Source organism: Anomalospiza imberbis, chromosome 1 (assembly GCF_031753505.1).
Source record: "Anomalospiza imberbis isolate Cuckoo-Finch-1a 21T00152 chromosome 1, ASM3175350v1, whole genome shotgun sequence".
Lineage (NCBI taxonomy): Eukaryota > Metazoa > Chordata > Aves > Passeriformes > Viduidae > Anomalospiza > Anomalospiza imberbis.
The window spans coordinates 30,926,043-30,943,406 of NC_089681.1; the positions used below are offsets into that span (position 1 = coordinate 30,926,043).

The window sequence follows — 17,364 nt, forward strand, 5'->3', positions numbered from 1 at the left end:
GGATCGCACTAAGGCTCTTGAATGCACCAGAACTTTTTTGGAACCCAAAATACCAGTCCTAAATTTTCAGGGCATATTACAATTTAGGCCACCTCATTCCCTATTCATTGAAAAGTGTCATACTGACGAGTATCTTAAGAAGCAGTTAGAGAAGGTAGGCATCAGATCTTTTTGAACTAACAAGCCTATAACTTCTAGTTTTATGTTTGTTCTGTAACAACAATTTTTCTATTTTATACTAATTTGTTTCTCCTCCTAAAAAATATTTGTCTTTGAGCTGAAAGAGGTCTTCTAATCACTTCTCTGTCTCAGATGTGAATTTTTCAGATCTAAATGAACCCTGAGAAAGTGCAATCTTTATTCACAATGTATGTAAAAGAGAAGCAGGAAGACAGTACCATAAAACTAGTTACAATAAAAAAAAATTGACTGACCCGTCTAAAATTCAGTAAGATGGGTTAAAATTGCTTCCTCTCAAGTGAAAACATAGTTTTTGTGACTCATTCCACTGACTCATGAATATATGTATATTTTCACTATGTCTATAAAAATTCTTGTTTTATCCTGTTTTACAGGAAGCTGGACTTTCTTACTGTGTTACTAGCTGCTGGCAGTGGCAGCACCCAAACCTTTGGCATATTCAGCCTTGCAATAAAATCCTGGGTGTTTCCTAGATAAGGTATAATTAACTTCAAATGCTATGTTACAATTATGTTAGGGTGTGACTTAGACAAAATAAAGCACTTCTAAGTGAAGACTGATGTGCAGTTCTAAATGCACCCTTTTTTTGTCCATAGGTACTATAAATACTTTAGAATATGATAGTACCAAATCAAAGCAGTTTATGTCCCTTAAATTTTAATTTGACAACATGAGATAGATTATTCTTGGTGGTATCTTTTTTTTCCTTTGATTTTATTTTTGGCTCATTTAAACTCTTGCTGTTTAAGCTATGAGTAAAGCCTAGCAAGTCATAGCCACATTTTGCCTAGTTGCTTTTAAGATTATGCATTAGGATTTGTTCAATCTTAGTAATTGTGTTGGTTTTACACAGCCTGGTGAGAGAAGCTGCTAGATGCTTCCACCATACCTGGCACAGCCAATCCGTGATGGTTCTGAAGATGGACATGCTGCTGGCCAAAGCTGGGCCAATTAGAGATGATGGCAATGCCTCTGTGATAACATATATAAGAAGTCAAAATAAAGGTGGTTGGTCAGTTTGAATTCCAGCCAGAGAAGAAAAGGAGGTGAGAACATGTGATAGAAACAACATGGAGACACTCAGGTCAGTGCAGCAGGAGGGGCAGGAGGTGCTCCAGGTGCCGGAGCCACAGTTCCCCTGCAGGCCATGGTGAGACCATGGTGAAGCAGCTGTGCCCCTGCAGCCCATGGGCATCCACAGAGGATGCAGAGATCCACCCACAGCCCATGGGGATCCACGGGGGGTGCAGAGATCCACCCACAGCCCATGGGGATCCACGGGGGGTGCAGAGATCGACCCACAGCCCGTGGGGGAGGTGCCCACGCTGGAGTGGGTGGATGCCTGGATGGGGCTGTGATCCAGTGGGAGACCCAGTGGAGAGAGGGGGCCCTTGCTTCCAGGCTGGTGCAGCCTGTCCTTGAAGGACTGCACCCTGTGGAAGAGTGACCCATGTCACAATAGTTTGGGGAGGACTATGTGCCCATGGGAGGGATTCACATTGCAGCAGTTTTGGGAGAACTGATGCTTATGAGGTTTGGAGCCATGCTGGAGAAGTTCACGGAGAACTGTCTCCCATGGGAGAGATTCCACAGTCTCACAGGGGAAGGACTCCTCTTCCAGAGCAGCAGAAGAAAACCTTGGATGACGAACCGACCAAACCCCCATCCTCTGCCTCCCTGTGCTGTTGGTGGGAAGGAGGGAGGGGTTGGGGGAAGAAAAGGTATTTTTTAAGGGCTTATTTTACTTCTCATTATCCTCCTCTGATATTGTTAGTAATAAATTCACTTTGTACCTCTAAGTTGAGCCTGTTTTGCTCTTGGAGTGTTTTCTTCTGGTCCTTAACTCATGAACCCTTTGTTTAAATTTTTCTCTCCTCTGCCCAGCTATAGCAGGGGAGGGTGAGTAAGCTGCTTTTGTGGGTGCCTGGCATTTGGCCAGTGTCAAACCATGACTATAAATAGGAATAAAGCTTAATAAAATTAATATGGAAGCTCTCTAGAAGGCAGAATCTGACATTATAGGTGTTTGAACATACCTGTTTCAGATCCTTTATAAATGCTATCAGCCAGTACATTTACATAGATATCCTCCCTTCTAGTTTGCAAGTACAGCTTCCAAAGTAATTTTTCTCATTTCAGTCATGCTAGTGAAAGAACCTCTAAAATGTGCGACGAGCTTTGCGTTTCTTTTCTTTAGGAAGCGTGTTCAATCAACCTATTCTTATTTTCTTCCAACAAGTTGTAACTCGACTGCTTCCCGGTAAGTTTATTTTCACCCATTAGTTTGTGTGGCTGTCAGGATGTGATGCAAAGTGCACAGGTTTCAGTGTCATCTCAGCCCTGAGACCTTCCCCACTGCTGTCACTTCTGAGTACTCCATGGGCAGGAGAAGGAAGATAGACACTGGTGTCTCTCTACCCTGTAGCCATTTTTTGAAGGGGCAGCAGCAGGGCTCAGTTATCGACTTCCATTCACTTATCCAGACCATAGTGTACCTAACAGAGCTCCCTCCAGGGTGAAAAGCTTTGTTCTAAAACAATGGCTCTTTCTTATCATCAGCTGACATACTACATATGCTGAGAGTTACATCTCAGCTATGTCCTCTGCAATCTGCTTTCTAGAGAACTAATATTTCATAGTTTTCTCTTATTCCTTTGTTAACCACTTTATATTAGGAAAAATACAGGCAGTGAGAAACATGGATGTATTGAAATGGGCAAAAACTATAGTTCAGGCATTTTAAAGAGTGTTTAGTAATAACAGTCCAGGAAAAAAGTGAACTAAAATGAAAAAGTGGATGCATCTTTAATAAGAACTTGTGGACAGGTTCCATTTATGATCCTGTTGTAAGTACATGATCTCAGACTCTCCCTTCAATTTATAAATAGTGAAAAAAATCAATAAAAAAGAATTCATTCATTTTTTCATTAAGCCAATGTGTTGGTAGAGAAATATGGCAGATCCCCAGGTATTCAAATGCTGCCTACAGCTTGCCCCTCTCTGAGATCCTTTTTCACATTTGTCACATTTTAAAATGCTTTAAAAGGTGATGATCAAACGAGGAGACAGTAAGGTTTTTAACAAGGCATTCATTTTTAACTATCAAAGTTCTTTTCATTCTCTACAGATACATATTGAGGAAGACTGGATTTGTAAATTCAGGCCATGGCATTAAACACAAAAATAACCCAAAAAAGAATTGTCTGTGACATTGTTATTTTGGACTGATTGGATCATTGGACAATGTTCTAAAAAATTTTACAAGTTTGAGTCCAAACAGATCTTTTAGAGAACAGACTTACAACATTACACACACAAGTTAATCAAAGAACATTTTCTCTTAGGCTGGTGAGCAGAAGAGGCATATAGGGAAAAGGAAAGAGAGAAAAAGTTTCTTTAAACAAGTGCATGCAAAGAACTAGAAAGTACTTTGATACTACTTTTTCCCCGAATAAAAATGTGGTCTCTTTTATGGAGGATGAAGCTGTAACTCAGTATCTCTGTGCTTCTGAGTGTGTTAATCCTAGACAAATGATGAGTATGGAACAGTACCAATGATGAAATCTTACAACTCTTTCATTTGTTAAGACTTGGAACACTATTTTTTTACATGTTACATGAAAGGAAAAATACTATGAAATACCAAAGATGAAAACTAGAAGCCAGAAAATGAGTGGTAGACTTTGAAAATACATCATATTGTGGGAAAATGACCCAAATGTTCTAGTTTTTATGAGGGTGCTTGCTCCCCTTCTGACCTTTTTTCCAGATTTGTATTTGGAGCTAGAAGGATATATTTCCCCTTTTGGAAATCTCTTTAAGAAAGCCTGTGGACAACATGTGTTGGATCAAATGTTTCAGAACTTTAAGGTCTTTCAAAGCCTTTTTTTTTGATATTGCAGTTCTTTTCATTACTACTCATTTTGATGATGGTTGGTTGAACTGTATGGGAAAAATGTGAACCTGCTCAAAGATCATTGGTTAAAAAATCTGAACCAAACTGAAGCAGATATTTTTCATAGCATTTCTCTGTTTCTGTTTTAGAAGCTCAGAAGCACAAGTGGTGTGTGATATTTTTTGTGTGTTTGTGTGTCTTTGTATGCTTTTGTGTCTTACACATAAAGACAATTTTTGACTATGCTATAATTAGCCTGAGGCTGATCCACATTTCTTTGCCATGGCCACTAGGCAGAATGTGACTATCCCATAGACAGAGAAGCTCTTTCTGGATATGAAATGATTTTTTGTATTCTTAGTTCATTCATAATTTTGTACTATTCTTGCCCACACTGAGGTATTTTGTGTATATATATACACAGCAAGTGCAAAGTAAAAAATATCAACTATGTAATTATATTTTGTATGTATTTCATGATTTGTGAAATTTTGAAATATATTTCCCAAATAGTTGCACTTATTACAGACTGCTCCCTTAGAACTTTAGTGTCTCTATCTTTCTCTTTTATATATATATATACATATATATGTATATATGCATATAATGTGGTATCAGATTCACTGGCAAAGATCTGTATTCACTAAAGATGACAGAATCAAACTCTATACCAATGAGACTATTGTTATATATATAGCTACTGAGGCAATCAACAGAATTAAACAACTGAGATAGAACAGTAATGTCAAAAAAGTCAAATAAATCAATTTATTGTTAAAAGAGTAATCAACAGTTCATGATATTTCATGGTGGTAAGGAAAGAAGTAAGTAGTGTATTTGCATGCAAAAATATTTAATATATATAATGGGAAAAACATTCTTATTAGAAGAATAGTATTTGAACAGGTTACACAGTGAGGCTGAGGAAGACCCTGTAATGGCTATTTTTAAAGAACATTAGACAAATGTCTGCCAGTAACACTGTGTAACTGATCCCATACAGAACAGGGATGTAGATTAGATGACCTCTTAAGTTCCCTTCCAACACATCTCCATGAAGTTCTGATTGAAAAAAGCCCAACACAAATATTTATCAGACTTTTTTTTTTTTTTTTTGTTCACATGGTTGGTTACTTTATGATTCTGTGAAAGAGCAATGAACTGGAAGTAACTGACAGAAAATATTTTAATTTGGCAGTTTAGGGGAAAAAAGATCTTTGCACTTATTTTGATGTCTGTTACTGGCAAAAAAGCACAAATGAAAAGCTGCCAAAATGTCTTTGAGACAAATTCAGCCAAGTAATTCTCTTTCAATATGAGACATATGATTAGGTCTACAGCCAATCTCTGAAGTCTTTACTTGTATCTTTCATATTACCACTTTGAAAAAGTATTTTGATACAGTATACACAGAGACAGGCAGATATATGTATCCGCTTTCTTTAAGCAGTCAAACTGAGAAAAATATGAGTAAAATTTTCTTATACTGGTGCATAAAAATGCAAAGTTACACTCAGCATCATTAAGGAAAGCCAGAATAAGGACAATGATCTTATCTATTTATTAGGCCTATTAAACTACTTCCAGTTGATAGTTAAAACTGTACTCATACAGAATTATCTGACCGCCATTACTGGAAGCACCATTACATGACACTTATCTCTGAAGTCAGGAACTGCACATCAAGTGGTCACAACAAAGTTGAAAAATACCAGCCTCTGTTTTGACTTTTCTTCAGAAACAGGGTAGACAAAGGCTTGGCAACTCCAGCTACAGGGTGGCTTCAACTGCTTTATTTCCAGCCCTTTTGTGGGTGCTGGAGAGGAGAGTCAACCTCATAGGCATCTTGCACTCTTTGCGATGGAAAGGCTGGGATTCCTCATCACCTTACGTGCATCAGTTGGAAGAAAAGCCTCTATTCCATGCACATTCATAAAATGGAAAATATAACCTAAGCGCTGGCTGTGATTCTCGGCAACAGTCAGAGAGATGGACTTCCTGCTCACTTCCATAAAGTCAAGGACACTGGTAAGATAAGACTTGAGTGCCACATTGGGTGATACCCAGATGTACTGAAATTCCAAACATAAAACCAATGCCAAAAATGCCCCAAACTTTTAGTTCTGTTTTCCAAGTAAAGAAATCTTTAAGCTTTGCTTAGAGAAGAGGTTTTGAAAAATTATGGCTCTTTAAAGACTCTGTTATTAAGAAATATGATGTCACAGATGGTGGCTTGAAAACAGGTATTTACAGCTACTTTTTTTTCCTAAGGCTTAAAGTTGTCAGGAAATGATCCAAGTTACTTAAAGTATTACGACAATGCCTTAATCACTTGCACTCCTTTTCTTCCTACCATCATCATCAGCAAAACCAAAAGCAGGCATAACTAAATTTTCTCCTGAGAATCTCACAAAACTGTTTCAAGATTCTTATTTAATCTATATATTCCAATCATATTTTATTGCTTCTTTTACCTAACTTGTTTTCAAAATTGTAACTTTATGCATTTAATTAGCCTTTGATTATGTTCCAGTTTTGATTAATACCTTCACATTCAAAAGTCTTTGAACAGTTATTTAGGCCAGAAGTCACTTTGAACTCCTGAATTTCACGTGTAAACTTATTTGGCATCATAATGTATTAGCACTTAAGAATTGCAATGAAATAAGAAGCAGCCTTACTATTTGGACTACGAATAAGTGTTAGGTCGTCTGTTAATCCTTTCTTATTTAAGAAAAAGTGAGTAAAATTGTACTTAAAATATAGCAGTACCAAGCATGGTCTTATGAGGCAGGATGCTAATTGATAGAGTTCAGTAAGGTTGTAAACAACTGTTACACTGCACACAAGAAGATTTGAAATCTCAGAATCCCTTTCTTCTGCAACCCATGCCAGGAACAATAAGAATTAAGTGTACTGAAACTAAATATTTTGGAACTGCTCTGGTGTGGGCGTAAGGCAAAAGCAAGAGGTTTTTGACAAATTCAGGACAAGTAGTTTGCATACAAATGAACAATTTGTTCTTGAAAATGTTCTTTCCATCTTGCTTTACTATTAAGCACAGTCAGGGACAATTGTTGGTAAAAATGTTGATGATTATCATGAAAATTTTGGCAGTGAAAACCAGTGAGAACTTACTGTGGGAGGATGTCAGCCCTTCCAACTTTCTGATCAACATCCAGTAGCAACTGCAAAAAATAACCCCAAAAAATTAAGTCCCAGGCTTTTACCCTACATATGGTAAAAGGGGTTTTTAGGATGTCACACTGCATAATCTTACACATATTACTAGTACTGAGCCCTACGTGGTAGAACTTGTAGACTCAAAATTTTAGGAAGCTCCATTAGGTAGAACAAAATAAATTTTAGGATGAGTCTTCAACATGTGAATTTTCAGTGCTTCTAGCAATTTAAGATATTTTGGAATACCCTTGCACAGGAAATGATTTTTTTTCTGGCCACAATTTTATCTCCACTTATACCAGATTTTTGCATGATCAGATACTAACTTGATTTTGTTCAATATCAATATGCATTGCTGTATCAAAGGATACAGTAGAGCATTTATATAATCTTTCTTCTCTTATAGGGGTTTCAAGTCACCTGTAGGAGGAAAATAGACACCTGATCTAACAAAAGGCTGCTGGTACAAACATAGTAATGACATAGTAATGATCGTGTACCAAATGAATGCTTTGCATCATGTGGCTGTGGCATTTCCAGTCCTAGATCAAGAGCTCTGAAGTAAGATTTACTGTATTGTCAAGCCATGGCCTGAGGGTTTTAAGCAGCTTGATTAGAAGATTCATACTGTCACATACTAGGATCTGTTGAGTGCAATGAAAGGTTAGTATTTCACACAATGATTTGCAAACCTTCAGCTGAAATCCAGTAGGTTGTGAGGTTTTGGTTTTCTTTCTTTTTTTTCTTTTTTTTTTTTTTTCTTTTCTTTTAGTCTTGGGGGAAGTGGATTGTGTGTATTTTTCCTCCAAGTTATCTATTCTCAATCTTCTCTTTTCATTTGCTTTACTTATAATGTAAGATATGCTGCGTATTTTGGGAGACAATTTCTTGAAGATACAATACAAGAATTAATGCTTAGACTAGATGCATTATTTAGAAATATTTGTTTGACTTAGCAGTTATTAACAGTTTTTGACAGCAATTATTAACAGTTTTACCAAGTATACTGTTTTGGCCATGTCATATTACACAGTTAAAAATTCAAAAGCATATCCCTACTCTATAATGTTGTTTGGTATTTTTTTTCTTCTGTAAGTGAGCACCTTCATTAAAAAAATTATAGGGTTTCCCACCATGTTTTGAAGATCTACAAAGGTAGGCTTGCTTGTAAGTTGCAAATCTTAGGGCTGAGAGATATCACCAAATACAAACCAAATAACCTTCACAGATAAAGCCTTAAACTAAATAGTGGTGCAAATTAGAAGCCAACACATTCTTTAGAATAGTCACATGAAGCAGTCTGACTGTCTAATAAGCTGCCTGGCTGGCCAAGAATACCACTAGAAAAAAAAAAAAAATCACACTTCAAAGAACCAGGAGGGTGTCTTCAACAAGTCAGAAATTGGTTTTTGACCTTTCTGACTCATGTAAGCTTTCAGGATTCCCACCTGTGGTTTCTTTTCTAAATTATTTGATGATAAAAAGATAATATTTTTTCTTCTTTTGAACTGAAGAAACTCCTCCCTTTTTGTATTGGTTATAATACTGCTGAAGCCAGCTCTGTCTAGTATTGCCCTTTCCGGGGTAGAAATAAGAACTCTGTCTGCTACATTTCTCTGCATTGCATTTCCTACAATATTAACATCTGGAGTAGTAGAAATCTTCATTGCAATTGCACATCAATATATAGTTACTGCAAAATGAACACTATAACCAGTTTAAGGTTTAGGTTTTTTTTTTTTTTTTGGGACTAGATAAATTCAGCATAAGTGATAGTTTGTTTCTTTAAAGAAAAAAGACATGAAGTTTAAAATGCAGCATTGATTGAAGTTGATATTTTCAAAATGCAAGTTAAAGTTTGAAGACTGACATTTTCAACAGCTGGGACAGAGGCCTAATTTGTGAAAGTACTGTCAGTCATGACTCTTTTAAATCGGCACCACCAATCTGAATTTAAAAAATTGGAAATTACTGGCCAGACTCAAAATCTTGGAGTTAGCTCATTTAGAGGTTTATTTTTGCTTTAATGCAAAATGCCAATAAAAGCAAAACTCAGGAATAACCATCACTGTACTCTGTTTTTAATTATATGGAACATGCTAACTGAGTCTTCAAAAACTACTAAGGTATTTTAAGCAAAGCCTGTGTGGTGCTCAGGTCAGAGGATCTGCATATGCTTAAGATGCTTAACACTTCACAAAACTAAACATCTGGAGGTGTCCTGCTGTAGAAATAGATTAAAACATAAATTGGAAAGAAAATGCAAGTAATAAGAAACACCAGAACTTAGACTCATTTGGAACAAAATGACTGAACAAAAGATTGGAATCCATAACTGAGATAAAACTAGCGGGTGACTTGTTAAAACCCCCCACAGGATGCTAAGCAATTTTTTTTTCACAATCCTTCATTTTTATTGAGAACAAGATAACCTTCTCCCTCAATTTGTGATCTCCCCGCAAATAATCAAGAAGATTACAACTTCTTTCTGTTTTTAACTTTCATCCTGCTGAGAAACTCTGAAACACTTTCAGCGGGTCGTCCAGACAGTACTAGTCATTATGTATAAGAAGAAGCACTGTTGAAGTACTATGTATGAGAAATGGAAAACAATTTTGATGGTAGGAGCTTAAAAATCATAGAGAATATTGCTGAAAGTGCAATACAAAGTAGTACTGAGAAAATTTGTGAAGCTGTGGAAACAGAGTAAAAAACTCAGTTGTTGATTCCAGGAAGTACTTTGTGCTTTTTCTTTCTAAAATAGTTGCACTGCTTAACAATGTAAATACTGTTTCCCTGTACCTTAAAGCTCTGTTTTGTCTTGCATTTTTGTAGTACTTTACTAAAAAACTGCTGTCCCCTTCTATCTGTGGTATCTAAGTGGACTATAGGGACAGTTTCTTTTGCCAGGACTCCCCAGTTCATTTTCTGTGATGCAACAACACGTGTGGGTCTGCTCTGCTCCACTTTTCTCCTTCTCCCCCCAGACTCAGATTTCTGACCAACAGCTTCAAGATATCCTGCCCCTCTATCTTTTGGTGTACTGGGCGTGTTAATGGTCAAGAAGAGTCTGAAAGGCATGAGTGGGATATCAGCTCATCCCCATGTGTTTTTACTGTGGCTTGAACATTCTCTAGGATCATTCTGGCTGCAAGGATTTTCAGGGGGGAATTTACTGGTTTGCTGGGTCACAAATGCAAGGAAAATCTAATTTGAATTTGAAAAATATAAGATGAAGAAGATACATTTAATAGCTGGATCCTTTTTAACCTCTATTTTGCAGCATTTCATTTATCTTTTGTAAGTGCTTAAGATAAATTATATTTGTTATCTAGACAATTCATATGCAAAAACTTCAAATTTTAAAAGAAAAATCAAATACTTTTCTAAACTGGAGGGATAAACCTCTATGTTAACTATTATTAAGAAAATGCTTAGATCAGGATGGAAAAACTTTAAATTGAATATGGCTCCAGAATACTTCAGATATTTAAAATGTCCTATTCAGTGTTTATGACTGTGGCGTGGTACAGCAAAAGTAGCTTCAGTGTATTGTGAATAAGCCCAAATACAGATCCCAGTGTAGTTCACAGAAAACTTCCCAGTTACATTACTGAGAGCAGAAGCAGGCAGCCCTAAATTAGTAATAGCTGATGTGTCATTAGATTTATTTTCTGCAGCCTAGGACCACTTGTACGTGCCCTGATTCATTGCAGGTTCCAATGTAAATTATGAATCCAGGAGAAACTGGTACTTCTACACTGCAAGTTGCAATGACTAGAATTTGTGTTCTGCATCTTGTTCTTTCTTTTAGCTATGGACATTAGGTTAACAGTAAAAATACTGTTTTAATTCCCATCTCTTTGCACTTGTTTTATCAGCATCCAGTATTGTGCCTCCATTGCACAGAAACTTTCCCCCGTCTCTAACCTATGCACTTTAACAACCTAAAATTCAAAAATTAGATTCTCCTTTCCTCAGCCTTCCCCTGTGCTCAGTTGGTGAGTTTTGTTACCAAAATGTTGAATTCAACCCTAGAGCTGGCCAAGTTCAGTGCAGAGTGAAGTGATTTCCATGTTGCTTGTTCTGTGACTAACTGTGACAATAATGAAGCATGGTTTGGTATGGTTTTCAGAGAGCTGACCTTGCATCAAAATCTGTTCTCATTAAGCACAATTCCCAATGAAATTCAAAGCACAATTAATGACCACAGAATTTTGCCAAAAGCAGTAACCACTAAACTAAATTGAGACAGTGTTGATTATGCAAATAAACAGCCACCCTGGAAAGCTTGTCTATTGTCTAAAACTATGCATTTCTAGGATTATTTATGTTATGATACTGATCAGAACTGGAATCTTATTATGCTAGATCCTATATAAACACAAATTACAGGATGGCAGTGTGATGTGATATAAGATTCAATAAGTAACAAACCACAAAAAAGGGTCTCAGGTCTGAGGGAATTTTGTGCATATCCAGTTTATTCATTATCTAAAAATATTTATAGTCTTTAAAATTTTGTCTCTAGTAATTGAAGGACAGCTTGAAATTAAAAATAGATAGCTCAGTTCTGGCAATTAAATTAAAAGGTTTGCCATGTGAAAGCTGTTGATACTGAAAGTATACTTATTTTATTAAGGAAAACATGAAGTTTTTATTGGATACCAAAGTAGGCCATACAGCATAATTCAGTGGATTACACTTTTGCACCAAAGGCTTTAGCAAAACTAGAAAATCTTGCACAAAATATGCAATTTTTAGTTGTAAATTACTGAAATATGCACAGAGATTACAGATTTGGTGTCTCAAAAGACATACCACTGAAGGAACCATAAAGCAGGAGAACAGGTGTTTCACCTTGGAAAGAAAGATTTAACTCTTATAATTTATAAAAAGAATATGCAAAAGCCACTTCTGAGTCTCAGTCTGTTTTCTCTTCTACTCTCTGGTTTGCATATATACCTATTTGCTCACTTAAAAAGTCATTTCTGTCTCAAGCAAAAACCAGAAACTTGAAATGGAAATGGTTTACTTGTTATATAAGAGAAATAGTTAAATTCTCCAAATTCAAAAACCTGTTTCCTGCACAAAGTATTCTGAAAAATGCTATTTAAGAAACTACATTCCTGCAGATGCAGAAAACTTAGAGTTCAGTCCCAAGATAAGTCCACACCAATGAGAGAAACAGACAACCAAACTGCCAGTAAGAAATACAACACTTGAGTGATACTCATCACAACAGTAAGTTACACAAAAGGATCTTTGATCAGAGGACTAATGGTAAAAAATTATAGCTTCCCTTTAAATGCTCGGGGCCAGCAGATCTGACCCTTGCTATATGTAGTGAGCTCTCTGTTGTTGGAATCCTAAATTCTTTAGCAACAGAATGAGCTAGACTGAAATACTATAACAGGCCTTGAGCTTTCTAAAGCATCTTCTAAAGCATCCACATGCTATGCCTGCACTGACTGCCTGCCATCACTCTTTCCAGTGGTGGTGAATATACATCACACACTACATTTTTAAAATATGTAGCACTCCAGTATTTTACTCAACAACACTGTACACATAAAAGGCCAGACAACATATTGGAGTTTCTCCCAGGAAATATTAGCTTCACACCTTCCTTTTTTTTTTTTCCAGGTGTTTTTATCTTTTTGTCAGCGAATATGATAAATTTTTTGGAGCCTAAAGTACTGTTCATTCATCTCTCCTTTCTTTGGGTTCTACAGCCAAAGAGCAAGAAATTGGGGAATTTTTTATGGGGACAAAGAAACTCCCAAAGGTATTAATTTTTCAAAGGTATTAATTTTTCAAAGGATTCACTTAGTGAATGACTATTGCAAATGCCTAACAAAAACATTGCAGTCTATTAATCTTATTCCTTATGCATTTGGAACTTAAATATATTTTCAAATTTTTAAAATGTTATTTTATTTTTTATGAAAGCTACTGAGATATTGTTTCTCCTTTCTCAGAAAAAGACACTTAAAAAGTGTCTTACTGTTTTAAGGTAAATTTTCAAAACAATTAGTGGGAGGTACATATAATAACCCAAACAACAAAGTTTTATATAATTTCATCAAGATGATGTGCATAAGAAAGCAAAGTATGGAAACATACCTTGTAAGTTCTACCTTTCCCTTCTACTTTAAGCGCCGTTTTGGAAATGTAGTTCAGAATACTATTTCAAAGGAAGGAAACACTATATTCCATGTTTTCACCCATAATAAAAGAATGTACTTATGAAGCTTCTCAAAAATAGCAAACAAGTAATGATGCATGGTTGCCTTTGCTTGCCACAAGTTGCTGTTCTACGTGAACAGAGCATCATCCTCCTCCTTCAGTGAACACTGCATTACAACAGACCATTTCCTGCATAATCAATTATCCCATTATAGTGTAAAAACAAAATTAAAGTAAATCCAAACAGTATTAGGGTTTTGTGTATTTTTATAGAAAACAAAGCTGATACAGCTTTCTCAGCTGAAATTTTAGCCAATACTTATAGAGTATAATATTGTTTACAACAGGTTCAGCCATTGCATTGCACTTGCTTTCCAATGGATTAGCTAAATGACCATCAACAGATTAAGTTTTTAAAGTCTGTTCTTTAACTTGTTTAGAAAGGACTGGAACAAGTTCCAGGATTTTTTTTTCTCTATAATATTACATTTTTAACATAGAAGCCAACTATAAATTGTGAAAACACACACTGTGGACTCTAGTGACATTCTTTCTAGGTTTGTGGTTATGGAAGTGGTAGGAAGGGGATGCATGCAAAAAGAGACTGGAAGTATTTTCTGCATGCCTGATCATTTCCTGCATTGCCTAATTCAGTGGCACTCTTAAGTTCTCTCCAGAGGACTTTGTTGAAATACTTGAAAATCTATGGATAGCAAAAGTGAGTCTTGAAGCATTTTTAGCACTTGTTGACTGAGCATTTTTTCACGGCTTCTGAAATAAATTACTTTCAGTAGCACAAAATTAAGCAGGAGAATTATAAGGTAAATGCCCCATTTTTGCAGTTATTAATTCTTAAAGACGTTCATCCAGAGGTTTCCTCTTTCTTGAGGAAATGGATTATGTAGGATCACCTTTTCTTCAGCAAATATCAGTGAAGGAAAAGGTTTGATATCCAGCTCTGGAAGAGAAGGGCCAACTTAGCTCTTGCACATACTGCTGTAAAGCTGGAGACAGTCCAACCAAACCAAAGTGAAGAGCAGCTGATGGTAGGTGCACCAAGGCCAAAGTTTTTCACGGAAACATACATGCATACATGCAGCACCACCACAAATAAAACAGTATAATGCAGCAGGTATGTTCAACACTACTTCAGAGTTTTTGCTTTGGACTCTACATGCAGTGAAATCAAGCCTCTAGCTGATGCAAAAGATCTGTGTGATTTTGCAATAGTGTTTATCTATTTGTTTAAGGAATTCTTTCACAGTCTCTAGAAAAGCAAGTGAACACTTAATTCATATGTCACACTGTATCTTCAGCTAAAATGCTCACTGCTTGAGTATTCCTGCTTCATTTTGCATAAACTGACATCATATACTGAAAGAGAAAGAGGGCCAATGTGCTTCTCAGAAACCAAGTAGTCATGAGACTTCACGTGCCACTACAGATATGCACATGTACACACATGTACACACATGCACACACACACACACACAAACACACACGAACGCACACACATACACACACACGCATGCAAAAAATAGGAAAAACGACTCAGCAATTGCAAGAGTCGCAATTTACCATGGAAGCCTCTACTTAATATTCCGCTTGATCTGCCAAGTTTATAGCCTGGCAAATCTGAATACAAATGTCGATGCAAATGAGGATTCATTATTCTTACATCGTCTTTGTGTTGAAGCTTAATGTAACTTGGTTCCTGTGGTTGCTCAGGGAATGTAGATTGCAAGACAGGAGGAAAAAAAAGCCTCGACAAAACCCAGAGAAGCAAATAGGGAAAAGAAAAGTAACAGAAATGGAAATAAATGGAAAAAAAATATCCTAAGGTTTCAGGCTAGCAAAACATCAAACCAGTGCATTACATTCTCCCCCTATTTTCTTATATTAAGTACATTTGCTTATCATTATCAGCATAGAAGGAGTTAACTAACCAAGACCATTCTCCACAGAGTCAAAACATAACAATCCTCCTTTTACTGATTATACAATATTGTGCCCATTGTAAAGTCAGTGCCCCATTTATCTGAAAATTTTAACATTCTTTCATAATTATAGAGCTCATCGGCTGGTAGAACCTGTACATTTAGATCTGTGAGAAGATTATAAATGAATTTAAAACCACCCCACCATTTCTGCTTCTTTCATTATAAATTACTGCTGAATAATTCAAAAACACGTTAAGAAAACTACAGTACTATTAATAAACTATACAATGAAAATCACAATAGTTTAAATCATACATTTATTGTCCCATTTATAGCCCATCACAAGCGAAGGTTGAAAAGTACCAAATTAGAGAAAACATGAAATGCTGCAAAATTATAATTAGATCCTCGGTGCCACACAGTACATTGTTCTGATGAATCTTTTGTACGGCTAGCTTATGCTTACATATAAATACCTTCTCAGTAAATAAAAATGTACTGTAGGCTTGACTTTTAGAGAAACTGTAAAGCTTAGCATATGCGATGATCCCAAAGTCAATGCTGTAAGGCTTGCTTCTTCATCCATAAATAAAGCACATTTGCATCCATTCAGTCAAATTAGCTCCATATAAAAAGGTGGTTATAATTAGCTCCTCTTTCAGGTTCACGGTTAAAACTCAAGCGTGCCTGCCGTCTTGATTAAATCCACCATCGTCTTCCAATAGCTAGTGCTAATTCTTCCAAGGAAATATTCAGTTGAGGTGTTATTTTATTCTGCACTGCTGTTAGTTGTCTAATTTACGCCAAGTCCCTGCAGTGCTTTCCTTAAGCCATCCTCTTTGTCTTGCCTTTGAAATTTACCAAATCTTACAAGAAATCAATACTTAATTGATTATTCACTTTTCTGCAGCTTCAAACAGCAAGCACGCATAAGATCCTGGAGTAGTCACCCGATTTCCAATGCAGGAGGTTGCTTGGTGGCAGGGATGTGCAAGTATCCAACAGCAGGCATTCCACGGAGCTGTGCAGTGGCGTACAGTGCCAGCATCCAATAAAGAAAACGAAGATACTCTAACGAAGCAGGAAAAGTTCCCATGTGAGAGAGATCCATATCAATGCTTTAAATAAAAAGCGGAGGCACTGGCTTTCAGATAGAGGAGCACCATTCTCTTTGCAGCTATCCCTCTGTTCTTTCCTTACCCTTTTCTTCCTATGGCACTGGAGTGGAATATCCGAAGTGCCACCGAACTCACAGAACTCCACGTCGGAACGGGGGTGAGGCTCGTGCTGTACCTCTGACATAGAATAAGGATGGCAAGCACGTAACATTACGAAATGTAGGACAAATTCAGGCGAGAGAGAGAGAGGGAGAGCAAGAGACAGATGGCGGATCTGGCTGGGAGCCAAAGCCAGTGAAATGAATTACATTGCTGAATAACTGTACAACCATTGATTCTGCCACTTGTTGCTGCATGGCAAAAAAGGGCCCTGACGTTGGCAGGAATCTCCTCGCGTGTCACGCATGCCGCAGATAACTTTTCACACGTAACTCGCTGCACTGACAGCAACACGCTACGTGTGTGTGTGAGAGAGTGTGTGTGTGTGTGTGTGTGAGTGCGTGTGCATGAGGGACAAAAGGAGAGAGAGCCAGAGTGCGTGTGGGGGGTGTGTGGGTATGTGCCTGCGTGTGTGGTGTGTGTGCCTGTGCGCGCGCGCGCGTGGAGGGGAAAACAATCACTGCAATCCAGCCATTTTGTTTAATGAAGAATGGAAGGCTGGCATTCAGAGACGTGGTTATGTGCCGCATATTAATGTGCGCTCTGTAGACATCCTCCCCCTTTTTAGATGAGTGGCACAGGAATGAAGCCCTCTATAGTGCAGCCACCGTGGGAGCAGGAGCTCACAAGGTAACATATCATCGCCGAACCTACGGACGTGGCATCTGCCACTCCGCAG

General features: G+C 37.2%; 1 long non-coding RNA gene across 1 annotated transcript in view; it reads left to right on the plus strand.

Moving 5' to 3' along the window:
* Positions 1–10,673: 10,673 nt before the first annotated feature.
* The window catches only part of LOC137471830 (uncharacterized), a 32,972-nt gene continuing 26,281 nt past the window's right edge, over positions 10,674–17,364 (plus strand). The window contains exon 1 of the long non-coding RNA XR_010997884.1: positions 10,674–17,315. This is a non-coding gene — a long non-coding RNA (uncharacterized lncRNA). The remainder of the gene's footprint in view (positions 17,316–17,364) is intronic.